Source organism: Electrophorus electricus, chromosome 15 (genome assembly GCF_041902795.1).
Source record: "Electrophorus electricus isolate QZ-2024a chromosome 15, ASM4190279v1, whole genome shotgun sequence".
NCBI lineage: Eukaryota > Metazoa > Chordata > Actinopteri > Gymnotiformes > Gymnotidae > Electrophorus > Electrophorus electricus.
Window position 1 is genome coordinate 10,063,790 of NC_137511.1, and position 13,305 is coordinate 10,077,094.

The 13,305-nt window shown below is 42.4% G+C and overlaps 1 protein-coding gene across 2 annotated transcripts in view; it reads right to left on the reverse strand.

The window, feature by feature from the left end:
* bmpr1ab (bone morphogenetic protein receptor, type IAb) overlaps positions 1-12,578 on the reverse strand; it is a 26,400-nt gene extending 13,822 nt beyond the window's left edge. For both annotated transcript variants that reach the window (XM_081697224.1, XM_027002712.3), the window contains exons 1-2: positions 12,361-12,578; positions 5,478-5,634 (exon numbers count right to left, since the gene is read on the reverse strand). The gene's annotated coding sequence lies outside the window, so the exon portion shown is untranslated. The remainder of the gene's footprint in view (positions 1-5,477; positions 5,635-12,360) is intronic.
* Positions 12,579-13,305: the final 727 nt, after the last annotated feature.

A 13,305-nucleotide genomic window follows, 5' to 3' on the forward strand; every position in this document is an offset into this window, starting at 1 on the left:
CTTTTGTTTCCAGTGTAGATAAGGACCCAATAAAAAATAAAGCTACTGGTTTTAGGGTGCAACGAGTGCAGTGTAGCTCAGGTTGGATCAGGAGCGTGAGGCAGTGGGAGCTGGGTGCAGCAATGCAACAGCGTGATTATGGAACGCCATTTCCTCACACTCATGTGACACCCCTCCGACACTCACACTTCCATCTGTAAACAAGAGCTTCCGCTCCATACAGCCACTTCCTGAGGCACGAGGCACAAGCCACACACTGGACCCCACACTAACTGCCCCCTCCCCCTCCCCCGCACAGCTAGAACCGACACTGGCAGGAATGATACTGATACAGAAGCAAATGCCACCAATCCTTGTCGGTGTGGTATCAGAATAGATCAAACCTTTTCCAGCGTAACTGGATATGAATAAACCAGCCTAAGCTAAGGGGCAAGAAATGGCAGATGGACAACTTAATATGGAGTAATCCTACCGAGCGTGAACAAAAGGTCAAGATTCCAGTCAGCTAAATGACATGGTCCCTCAGAAGGTCTTTCCCTGAATTTCTTTAGCGCTCCACTCATTACTTTGCCTTAAAAAGTTGAAAGAACAGAGAAGAAAAAAGGGTGGAGGGGAATGTGGGTACCATATAGAATAACTGCCCCTTATAGCAAATCACTGAAGCATGGGAGGGGGGATTGCGGGAAGGAATTCCCACAATCGTCAATCACAGAAAGCTTGAAGGGGGGGGGGGGAGCGAGAGAGAGAAGAAAAAAAGAAAGAAAGAAAAAAGACGCTCTGGAGACAGAAATCTGAGGAGCTCAAGATTGAGTGGGGCAATTCTTCCCCCAAGGGATCAAGAATGCTTCTGAACACTGCAGTTTTTAGAATACAATTCACAGATGACTGAATCAAAACATGTTTTCATGTCTTAAGTGGGGCTAATCACAGACTCGATCACACCATTCAAGACTATGCTTGTCTTTAAAAATCAGTTCTAGGATAACTGAGCACCATCGACAGATAAGTGAAATGTGTGGTGAGATGTCTGAGTGAAATAGTGTGGAAATGTAAAGTAGAGCAGAAAAGCTTAAAAAAATAAAGATAGAGATTATTTCACTATGCTCACCAATATTTGGTAGACTTGACGAGAAGGGACATGTAACGGTCATAAAATTACATATTCCAATAATTACAGGAATTGAGGAATGTTACATGGAACAAAGCAACAAAACACTACTAACATCCAAGTGCAAGAAACTTTGGAAACTTAGTGTGATTACATATACATTACATATATACATGCACATGCATTGCATGGATCACTTTAGAGTCCTGTTTGTCTATGGAAAGCAGCTCTGTTATGGTAAATAAAAAGTTAAACAGTTGAAAAAGCTTCCCAAAATATTCCAGCCAAGTGTCTGTAGTTTTGACCAAAGTGCACTTAAAAAGCTCCTAAAGGGAACAAACTCAAATACAGAGCTCCAACAAAACCACAAGTGAACACCACAGCAAGGTCCTCCTGTGCAGCGAACAAAGAAGCCTAAACAAGCCCACAGCACTGAATTATCCATGAGACCTCCCTTCTAGCTCATTATCAGCCAGAAGAGCAGACCCAAAACCCTACAGTAGACATACACACTGGCCTAAACAAAAACTGCTTCTGAATTTCTGCAACATAAGGAACAAGGAAGTCTCACAAACACTTGGACATTAACATACACACCCACATAGGCCTTCCACTGCAACTGGCCCTACTGCCTGGCTCATAGATTGAGTAAGAGAGCGAGCGAGCGAGTGCAGTGTGTGTGTGTGTGTGTGTGTGTGTGTGTTGGCACGCTTCTTCCAGCCCCTCCTGGGGGCCCCTCCTTGCAGGCAGTCCAGCGCCTTGCTTGCCTCTCAAGGCATGTCTGCCAGCACGTAGAGCAGACTTGCCGTCTCCACTCTCATTGTTTGCTTGGCTGCTTCTGTGCCTCATCTCAGGCTGGATTAGCATAAGAATACTGAGCACTCCCCTTCCAAACCTCCCGTTACACCCCCTCCTCATCTTTACTCCTCTCTCTACTCCTGAGGCCCAGTCATGCTCGACTGCCAGCAAGACGCTGGCTCCCTCATATTTGCGGCATGTCCTCAGTTTATATCAGGGTCTTATCAAATGTTCAAAACACTCAGGGGGGAATTACCAGAGTCCTTGGTCTAGGACATCCTAATAAATATTTCCCATCCTAACAAGTATTTCAAGGATTTCACTGGGAAGTTACAAATTTTAATGTAGCAGGGTATTCAATTTTTAGTTAACTATCTGTCTCTGTGGAAACCCATTAAGGCTAGCAAGTTCATAAAGCTATTTATTCCTGTTAGGCATGATGCCAGCATGGATATGTTTGATTTTTCTTTTGGTTTTCTCTTGGTTTGTCTCCCGCATGAATTAAAAATAAAAGATATCCCAGCTGACACTGATCCAGAAGTCTAGACAAACCTCTGCAGCAGTGGCCTGCTGCCTTGCTCCCAGGCCAGTCCTCTCTGGCCCGCTTCGTTTCACATACACACAGTCTTGGTCTCCACCCTCCCAGCAATCTTATGCTTCTCTCTCTGTCTGCCGGGAGACGACGGTTTCTCAGATGCACATTTCAGCACTGCTCTCAGGGATTTGTCTTGCACTGACTAACCTTAAAGGTCTGACCCCTCTCTCTCTCTCTCTGTTTTTTCAAGTAACATGCATGATGTATCAAATGCTCACAGGGCACGTTGTTCTCTAAGTGTTATGAAAAGCCCAGGGTCGGAAGGTCAGTCTGAGGTGCTCTGCTCACGCAGCTGACACTAACTACCCTGGGCCCTCTCCAGATAAGACCTTGAGTGGATCCTGGGAAACTCTGCTCACAGGCCACTGTGGGCTGGCCAGCCAGAGAGCCTCACCCCAGTCTGTAATTACTCCATCCAGCTGAAAATAAGGCCATGCTTCAGCTCACGCACATGCTCCGACACATTCCAGCACCCCCACCCCCACTCACTAAAAACAGGGAGCTTGATAGTCAGGACAGAGCTCAAGCAAATCACACAGCCATCACAGGGAGACTCTGGGGATGGATGTAGTGCTACCCCTGGGCTACAAATGACACCAAAAATGCAGAACACAGCCCTGAATTCTAGAGCACATTTTTTCACACTTGTGTCAATTTGCCCTTTGGGAGAAAAAAAGATGAATAACTGCCTGCACAATAAAAGCCAAATACGTATAGAACATACTTTAGACATTGTTGGAAAACGCTGTGACACTAATCATTTAAATAATACTGTCTTTTGTAGATAAGAAAGAAGTCAAATGCAGCCCCACAGTTCATTTATGACCTTTTCCATATATGAAAAAGCAGTTTCAGAGTTTTGGTGTCTGGATCAGCTGCATATCATCAGTGGAACACTGTCTCTAAAGACTTCATTCTTCATCATACACAATAACCAGAGGCATTCTTCCATACCAGTCTGCCTTCTCTCAGAACACAACTATTGTGGCCCTGGGAACGATCAGCCACGATCTATAACGTGGACCCGTTTAACGAGAGTGCATTACCGACTGCCAAGTCACGCATCCTAATGCACACAGACCTGTGAAAGCATTCAGAGAAAGAACACGCACATTCAGAAGAGCTCCCTCCCGTGTACAGACACGCGTGTCATCTGGCTGCTTAATGAATCTGATATTGTACAGCTAGCTGGTTAGGGTGGAGAAAAGAGCCCCCCACCAACAAAACTGATCTGGTGTTGTTCTGAGATTTGAGACGCCACTCAGTTTCAGGAAGCAGAGGGGCTGACCCTGGCAGAGTTGGAAGGGGTGGCTTTTTTTTTCCATTACCTGCCCAAGCATTCCAAGGGGGACCTATGATAAAGAGACCTTATCTTGTGTTGCCAACCTTCCTTCTGCTAAAGTCTTTTCCTGCTCTGAACCCAGGAGGCGTCAGGGGCTTTCTGATGCCCCAAAGTTCAAGGAAACAACTGTGCCTCTCACACTAGACACAACTGTTTGATCCTACATCCAGCAACACTGCAACATTGAAACTCCACCCTTGCCAGCGCTGCCTCCATGACTTTATTCTCAACAGCAGAGCACATCTTAGACACTGGACACACAAAAGCCAATGACTCTCATCCGGACAAGGAGCTTACTGGATCTATATAATCACCTGTGTGTTCATGGCCAGTATATTCTAAGCGACAGAACGATAATAGCAAAAAGATGATGTCATCTTGCTGTAGAAGGAGGATGGTGTAGTTGTGTGTAAAAAGACTTGAACCACACAGACCTCACCCTGATCTGGCTTTCTGTGTGTGGTCTGCGTGTGTACGTGCGCTGCAAGCTCCACAAGGGAGTGGCTGTATTTATGAGCATGTGGGACATGAGTGGAAGTGTGTCTAAGGTTTATAAACGCACAAGTGTAGAGCGGAGTGGCAACGTCGTGCTTGTGCTGCAACCACAGTCCCGATGAGGAAGCAGGAACATGCTGGAAAACAGCGAGGGTCCACAGGCGAGGGTCCTGCTCAGTCTGTCAGATCACATGGCCTCATTCAGCTCCACTTCCTCTACAAACATGTGGCTGCAATTGAGTGTAACAGCCCCTCCCCCAGGGTTGCCATCGCCATCACCATCACACAGACCCCGTGTAAACATCCCAGGTCTGCACGGCTCACTAAACCACACTCCAAAGGCCCCATTGATCCACTCGACTAAGCCAAACCTAAACTTTCACTGAGGTCCAATCAAAACGGAGGCCTGTAAATTAACCACGGTAATTCTGAGCAGAGCAGCCCTGGCTCTGTGGCCGCAGGGCCAGGGCAGCCATGAGCTGGGTCTGCTTTGCATGTGGTAAACACATCCCTGATATGACGTGGAGGGGGGGGGGGTTGTGTGTTTGAGATTGGCTAGAGGCTGGGGGCTGATCTGGACTCTGACAGCACAATCAAGCTCCAATAATTATGAAACAGGAAACCCACTGATTGCCCAGGTCTGTCTTTGTTTGAGACGCAAGGTTAGGGGTTAATCCGCCTTCAGGACGGCAGGCACGAAAAGTGCAACAGGGCCTCTTTAGCGCCAACTCACGCAACCAAAAAATAAGAAAATAAAATCAGTCATATTGGGGGAGAGACATGTCTGGTCCAGAGTGGGGCCCCATCAAGGCCGGGAGGACCACATGTACACAACACTGTTACACAGTTTATTACTGAGCTTATCCTACTATATAACAAATTCATATGGAAACAAAATTAGGAGGTCCTCTGAGGAGTGCAACAGGCCCTCCAAAGAAAGTTAAAGTGACATGCTTTGGTGTGGAGTACCAATGGCCACAAAAAACATTGGTAGTATAACTCTGTCTTGTACAAAGAGGACAAGCTTGAAAGTAGAAAAAAAAGGAGAAAATAAATGGTATGACTGAGATAAAAAAAACAAAACAAAAATACAAAAACAAAAACTGAGTTGTACATTAAAGAGGGCAGTGGGGTCTTACCTGACAGGGCAGCCAGTGAGGGAAGGTATCATGCTTGAGGGGACAGGGACCAAGCAGCCTCATGGGTGGCGGCGGTGAAGATGCTCTGTGCTGAGGGAACTTCAAATGAACACCTGCTGGACCAGGTTGGCAACAGACCCTCACTTCCAAAGTGGAACTGCATGAGATGTTGAAAAAAAAGCCATATAGCATTTAAGAAAAAGATGAAGCAAATGAGTTGGCATACTTTAAAGTACATCAATCTTTGGACAAACCAAAAAAAAAAAAAAGAAAAAAAAAATTGTAAAAAGAAAAAAAAAAAGAAGGAAAAAAAAGAAAAGAAGTGACCTTGAGTTTGAGAAAGGCACTATATAAATGCAACTATTATTATTATTATTATTATTATTATTATTATTATTATTATTATTATTATTATTATTATTATTATTATTATTATTAACAACCACCACCACCAAACAGAGATCCTGTAAAAGGGATTAAGCTATTGTGACCATAGAATTTTCGATTCTGAGGTCAAGAAGTCAAATTATATGCTAAACATGTTTGGTATAACATGTAAACATGTGATATATTAAATAGGTAAAATGTTTTATTTATTTGTTTTAGTGAAGGTGAGAACTGCTAAGGAATATAGCATGTCAACAGTTAAATCACCAGTAGGCTAACCAACAGTGAAAACATTTACTAGATATTAATGGAATGCTCATCATTGTCTGAGATCTTTTTTGAGTGAGGAAAAACAGAGTAATGGAGAGAGACACTCAGAGAGAGAAAAAGAGAGAGAGAATGTTGGCACGGAGGGGAAAAAAAGCAAGCCGGAAGATGAGGGACAGCTGGACAAAGTGGGAATCAGATATTTGAAGATGTCATTGCCACTGTTAATTCCAGAGGGTTTAGTAAAGCCAAATGAACGACGTGGATGCATACAAAATATATCTGGAGGTAATATAATCAAAGAGAACGATCAGCCATAGCCCACTGAAGCAAAAGGCCATGAAACGAGGTCACTGTGGTTCACTGGGACACCTGCATGGGGATGTGGAAAATAAGAGGGAGGCCTGAGCAACTTCTGCCCACTAATTGCTCTCTGCCCCCTTCACTTTCAGAATGATATTTAAACTTAACGTCCCCCATGTAAAGGAGTACTTTCCCATTAAAAGCTATTCTAAGAGCACAGGTTATAATCCACTCTCAAGCTTGTGTTAATGTATTGCTGAAACACAAAAGCTTACGTTTCTTAGGATACTAAACTTTGGAAAGCCAACCTTAAACAAATGAGCCAACCTCTTAACATCCAGTCTTATTATTCCATTATTAGGTGGGTCTCATACCATGTAGTAACTACCATGAATCATCCACTAACTATACCGAAGCGTTGTTGTTGCAAGAGGGGGCAGTGGTGGCTGGTTATTTAGGGTGCTTGACTTGAGTTTTGGAGGTTGCTGGTTCGAGACCCGCTGGGTTGTTGCTGTTGGGCCCTTGTGCAAGGCCCTTTACCCTCAGTTGCTCCTATCTAGGTTTGGTTTGCCTGGCAGTATCCTAGCCCACACCCGTTGATGGTGTGGCAGTCAGCAGTACCTTTTCTACTGTGTGTGTTGTTGCAAGAGTGATCACACAGAGTGTGGCCCCAGCAAGAGGTTGAGCTTCTCTGAAGGTTTCACTATCAGAGGAGGGAAGACATGGTCAGATGCAAAAGGATTCATCATTGATTTTTTTAACTAAGTCAAAAAGATATACACCAAGCTCAACTCTCATCTTGGCAGCTTATTTACTGCGAATGGTGAGACTATTTAAAATGCTTTCTGATCTAGGACTGCACCAAATTTGTGCATGGATGACCAACCCCTGATCACTCAGTAGATAATCATGTCAGCCCTTATCCTTGGTGTTTGGCTTCTAAAGGCGAGTGAGGCTAAAGTGAGATGAAGCTGGAAAATTGATAAAAGGTAGGTGGTGACCTCTCAGTGTTTTGAGCTCACATTATCATGGCAATACTGGTGCACCATCTAAAGTACAGTACCTGCTCCTATTCATTCATTATGAAGGTTAATGTGAGACTGCACAAAGCTACTGCCATTTAAGAAAAGAGACACTACATTAGAAAGACAGCTCTTCACTGGAAATGTTCCACCTATTCACATAATGATAATTTTATGTATAATCATAGATTAATTAGGTTTATTCAAACTGGCATAAAATTACTACTGGACAAATGATAAAATAATATCCTTAGCTTCTTCCTCTGAATGTCAGGTTAAACTGTACATATATTCAATTTTTATTAAAAACACAAAACTAAACAAACATACTGATACTGCATCATATGTTGGTAATGTTAACTCGTATGAAAACCGTTATAAACATGTGACAAAGATAGGTCTGCATTATGATGACCCAAGTTATTTGTCAGGTAAATCACACAATTTGCATAAGCACTCACAAAACACTTAGAGACCTATGGGCTTGGTTAGAATTTTAACACAAACCAACAAACAAATAAATAAATACATTTTAATTCAATTGCAACAATAATTACCAATCAGTATGTCATGCAGCCTTTATTCAATGTCAGCAACCTCAAGGCATAATATATGGCACTCTCTTCATATGGTGAAGCCATACTTTTTAATCAAGAAGCATAAAAAATGGATATATGGAAAAATCACATCTAGTCAAAACAGAATATGATTATCAAATAAAAGTTCACATTCTGTACTTTGCAAACAAAATCCAAAGACATCTTACTGTTAGATTAATGAGATCAGATGGGACTTCCACATCGATTTGCTGTGTCTTAATTCAGTACTTAAACCCAGTGCCAGGAAATGTTTTCCTGCCTCTCCAAGGGAGCTGGCTGGGCTTGGTACAGGGTGGGGGCTTATTGAGGACTTTTATGGAGCCTTGGGTTCAGGTTCATTAGTGCAGCTAGCACACACACACACAGACACTCCAACAATTATGCTGCATCAAGCTAGTATGGATATTAAAGACAGCCACCACCTGCAGCCCACCTGACCAGAGGGCGAAGAAAGCTTCAATGCTATCCTCCTATTGCTTGAATTTGTCTATCCAAGGGAGGTCCCAGCATGGATGATAGTGAGTGTGTGTGTGTGTGTGTGTGTATATTCTACATGCTCCATTTCACACAAAGTAACAATACTTTTGACCCACAACCTTTAGAAAGAAAAATACTGTTGAAATAAAAAGTGTCCGAAATGCCCCACAGTGGCAAGAACAGAGGGACTTTTGGCAATGAAATACAATGTTGATTCAAAATGAAAGAAAAATCCCATTCTTGAACTAGAATTCAGGTGTGAAGAGAAAGTTAAACTTTCAGTAGTATAACTGTTGAATAATTAGACAGAAGATAAAGAAAAAGGAAAAAGATCATGTGAAAACCTTTTGAGCTTCTCTGAAGAGGCATGCTGAATGAAATAGGTTTGAGAAACCATTACACCACCCTGCAATACCAGCAATGACAATGTCACATTATGTAAGAGTACTCTGGGAATAATCGGAATCTGAAACAGCGAAAACAAAGCAGCGATATTGAATTTTACTGCCTGCCTTTGTCTCACTCTTTCAATTTGGTCCTTCATTTAGAGCTTCTGAAAAGAGGTGCTATTTGGTTGCCAGTCAAACACAAGCCATTTGTAGACTCGATGTTCATTAAGATTTCCCGATAGTATTCAGTGAGAAAAAAAAGCCACCAGGCCAGGAAGAGCGTGTCCATCTCTGTGGTAAAGAGGGAAGTAAACAGGTAGGCTATTGCTGCAATGGATGATAAGATCTGTCCAGGGCTCGTATTAGCCTCTATTCACTGCCTTTACCCTAACCCTCCAATGGCTCATCTTATTTCAGGCAAGGCACAAAACCTACAGCAAATGCATGCAGATGCACTGGGTTACAACTTACAACCAACAGCATGTTGCCAAGTCCTTCTGGTGGAGACATTTGAAAACAATAGCCTTTATTAAGCCTGATCAGACTACAAAAAGAACACAAGTGGCTTTAGGTAAGTGAAATGCTGAAACAGAGCAACAGAGAGAGATAAGAAGTAACATGACTCCTGGTCTCTCCTCCTCTCCCCAGGCCAGAAGCCCCTCCCACCAGCCATCCTGTCCTCTCTCCATGCCGAAGCACCTTTAATGGCCAGGAGAAAGCCCAAAGGCCGAGAGTGCAGCGCACGTCATCCACAGAGCGAGCAGACCACTTCTTCCCTTTTAAAAATGGCTGTAATGATATATAAATAAAGGCGGCCTGCCTCTTATAGAGGAAATTAGATTTGGCTCCCTGCTCTCCTCATACTCCTGGTTTAACTGTGCTCAGACAGAGGACCTTCTCTGGCCAATAGCTCCAGGAGCCTCTTAAAGATCAGTAAAGGAATCATTTGCCATATGAGGAACTGAGGAAGGGTCACCAGGAAAGAGCCATGTCACGCCTGTGTAGGAATGAGGTAAACAAGTTGCAACAAAAGAGAAACAGAAGTGGATAGAAAAGGCAGGCTATAAGTCTCAAGTAGTGCCTGGGCATGTTCGTGGCAGAAATTATATTAGTGCAATTTGGAAGCCCTAACTATGGCATTAAAGACAAAACTGACCTTCTAGTCTAAGATCAGGGGAAATGACCCATATCTGAAACATACAAACATACAGGAAATAAAGCCCATCTACTCACATGTGGCACAAGTAGCACCATTACACCGAGAACCAAGAGACACTGAGGGGATTATCATCGGAGAAACCCATTTCACATCATTTGTGAATGTGAGTGTTACAAAAAGGCCAAGCTTATTATTCGCTTCTATTGACATCCAAGCAATGTTAAATAACCTCATTGTTTTAAAAAAAATAAACAAACAAAACAATATCTTGACAAACAGACTTAGTTCTGTCATCCAAACCACACATGGGAAGTTTACCCTCACTCAGACACTGTGCTAACAACAGAGCTGAATGAGGAGCTCCCACGGTTAATGCCGGGTCAGTTAATTTTTTGATCAAACACAATGATTGCCAGATGATTACTGGTCTGAATGTCACACAGTGGGTTTCACACAGTCATGAATGAGCATGCATAGTGAGGACAAAAACCACAAAGAGAACATGTAACAGATAAGTCAGTGCAAGAGGTACAAAGCCACAGTCTAATCCCTGTGCACACACACACACACACTTCGACAAAAAACAGACATACTGCATTTTGAGTTTGACACTCATCACCCTCATGCCTATTTAATATTATGCACAGATGTCCATGAATTGCACACTACAAAAATTGGCACAATTCCACCCCCCCCCCCTTAAGTTCTGTTTTTTGTTTTGTGTTTTAACGGCAACTCATAACTGCCCTAATCAGCTATGAGTTTTGAAAATGACTTCCAGATCTAAGTATCTCAGAATGCCAGTGTTTACTTGACGGCCTATTCATATTCACTGCATTGAGACAGAAAAAAATAAACCATACGCATTAAAGTCTGTTTGTGTTTCTGAACACTGGCACAAAAAAAGAAGGTTTCTCTGAAAAGCCAGGAGGCCAACACAGCCCACTTTCCCCCTCACGTTTCTCCTATTTTTCATAGGGCACAAAAAAAAGACCCAGTACAACAGTGAACACAGACAGATAAGATATAGACACCGTAGCCTCACTTTTTGTTAGAAGATTTACCTCTGGCTCCATTTGAAACAGCCCTTGGGACTAATCAGAAGTCTGTTCACTGTCTGTGTGCAAGAAAAGACCAAAACGCAAATTTACCAAGACTCAATATGATCAGCTGTCTTACATCTATACAGATGCCTGCAATATCTTTGGCATTACGTTTAACAGGAACCTGATGGGTGGTGATATTCATCACTAAAGCATTCTCAATATTTGCAGGTTTCCACATATTTACAAGACGTACAAACATACAGCACAGATTTTGACTTGGTGGTGTACTAAAAGCCCACACCAAATCAAAAGGCCTCTTTATCCAACCTTTGTTTGTTTGTTTTTTTTACAAAGAATATCTATTTTTGTTGATGATGGCAAACACGCAACTTAGCATCCAATTATCGTTAGTGACCACATACATAAATTAGCAATCGAGTGCGAACAAATGAGAACAACGTGCTTTTCTTGCATATTTGTTATGTTAAGATCTCAAACTTGTTTGATCAAAACAATCATTCAATCTGTCCTCCACTTGCTTGGGACGGACCTTGGGCTTTACGCAAAACACTAGCAACAAATCCACAAATAACCCTTTTAACGACTACACCTTTAAAACACACTTCGATTTTATAAATAACTATTCAGTATCTTAGGTGTCTTATAGTCATGCAAAAACTAAAACTAGCACAGGCCCAAGTTTACTAAAGAACAGAGTACGTAGTAGGCCTACAAGTATTTTACACGTTGCAGGTTAGAACTTTGCGTTAACACGGGCACAGCAACAACTGAACGCTGCTTCACCACATCAAACAACACAAACTATTCAACAAACAAACAAAACTGTAAAGTACACAGCTCATTATTTCAGGTAATTCGACACTATTTTGGAAATATACTCGCTGAATATGATGATTTAGCTGCCACCAGACATGAATGCATTACACTGGAAAAGTCAGGATATTTGGGAACTAAAAGGCGATATGGCTAAACGTTATAAAAGGTATGGTTGCTGACGCTGTACAGTCAGATTGTGGCACACGAAAAGTTACATGAAAATGACGACGTTTAAGAGACAAATTGGTAGAGCTTACACTATTAACGTAAAAACTTCTTCAACAATGCGGTTGCTTAGTGGCGTAGTTCACACGTTTGCTTCAACACTTTAATCGTAACTTTAAAGTTTTCTCTCGGAAAGAAAATTATTGAACACATATCCGGAATTCCCACTTACCTATTTTGTGAATTCACACCGACTAATATCCTTAAAATCAGAGATCGTCCAACTCGGTGATCGACGTCTTATTAATTATTTTACAATCCAAAATGTAGCTTTAAAGCAGTTTTAACCAATCCGTGTTGAGGTTTTATTCAGATTCTATGTCCCTGCCGTTTTCTTTTACTAGTACTGGAACCACATTCCTCTCTTGCGCGTAACGAGATCAGTCCTGATTGAGTCCTCCAATCAGTGCTGTCCGGCTGGGGCGATAGTGGGTAGGGGATGAGGGGAGAACGACTCGAAGGGCGTTCGTCCGTAACCAGTGCGTCAGACGCCACCTTGTGTGCAGTTTGTCACTGTATCTATATGCTTACCGTGCATGCAAGCTTATACAAACATGTAACTTTCTCCTTTCAGACAGGTAGATAAACTTTTATTTGAATGAAGTTTTAATTATTCACAATAAAGGCGTTCAGTAAAAATGACCGATTTGGCCAAAGATTCTAGATGTAATTCTTAAAATGTAAATTGCATCTAACCAATCGGCCCTAATAATATTAAAGCAATTGAAAGGTGACGTTACAATGTTACAATGACATCTGTAAAGGAATGGGATATATTAGGCATCAAATGAATATTCAGTTCTTGAAATTGATGAGTTGGAAGCAGGAAAAATGGGCAGGCATAAATATCTGAGTGACTGACACAAGGGCCAAATTGTGATGGCAGAAGAGCTCCTCTAGCATAAATTTCTGAAAATGTTAATGCTGGTTATGATTAGAAAGGTGTCAGAACACACGTTGCAGCTTGCTGCGTACAGGACTGCATAGCCACAGACCAGTCAGGGTGCCCCTGATGAGCCCTGTTCACCTCTGAAAGTGCCTACAATGGGCACATGAGCGTCAGAGCTGAACCATGGAGCAATGGTAGAAGGCTAGCCAGAAAATGGAAGTCGCACAA